An 843-nucleotide genomic window follows, 5' to 3' on the forward strand; every position below is an offset into this window, starting at 1 on the left:
AGAGAGAGAGAGAGAGAGAGAAAGGGAGAAGGAGGGGGAGGGGGTAAAGAGAGAAAGATTGAGAAAGAGAAGAAGATGGACAGAAAGCCAGAAAAAATAAAATGAACAAAAAGGATCATAAATAAATAATGATGAAAGTGACCGTATAAATTATAATTTGCTTCTGTCGTTGGAAAAGGTGAAGTGTCTGTCTGTTCTAATGTTGAGGTATGGTAGTTATTGGAGTATCCTAGCAGTTGTTGTTGCTGTTGTTGTTGTTGTTGCGGTTGTTGTTGTTCTTGATGTTGTTGTTGCTGCTACTGTTGTTGTTGCTGCTACTGCTGTTGTTGTTTATGTTGTTGTTGTTGTTGGTGGTGGTGGTGGTGGTGTTGTTGTTCATTGTGTTGTTGTTCTTGGTGTTGTAATGATGATGATTTTGTGATGAAGAGTTGGGGATGAGGGGAGAGGAGGTGGGGGAGTCTTAGTTGTTGTCGTCGTGGTTGGTATGGTTATCGTGGCACTTGCTGTTGAAGAGGTGTCTTTTTGTTTGAGACGTTTCCTTAAAAACAAACAACTTGCTCATCCATTCCAACATCATCCAAAATTCGACTCACTCTCTCACTGCCCCGCACCCCCCACCCTAATTCCCCTACCCCCTCAACACCCACATTCTCCAATAAACCCACTCCCCCACTCCCCAATTCCAGCACTACCCCAACCCCCCAAGCAGAGGCTAGTGTTTTTGACCAGAGTTATGGCTGTTTTCAGGAACCGGTAAACTAGATTTATTTTACTTTGATCGTTATCAGAGACCAATACCCGAAAACCCCGACAGCCCAGGTGGGAGAAGCCAGGAGAAATGGA

Source organism: Aplysia californica, unplaced genomic scaffold, assembly GCF_000002075.1.
Source record: "Aplysia californica isolate F4 #8 unplaced genomic scaffold, AplCal3.0 scaffold00062, whole genome shotgun sequence".
Lineage (NCBI taxonomy): Eukaryota > Metazoa > Mollusca > Gastropoda > Aplysiida > Aplysiidae > Aplysia > Aplysia californica.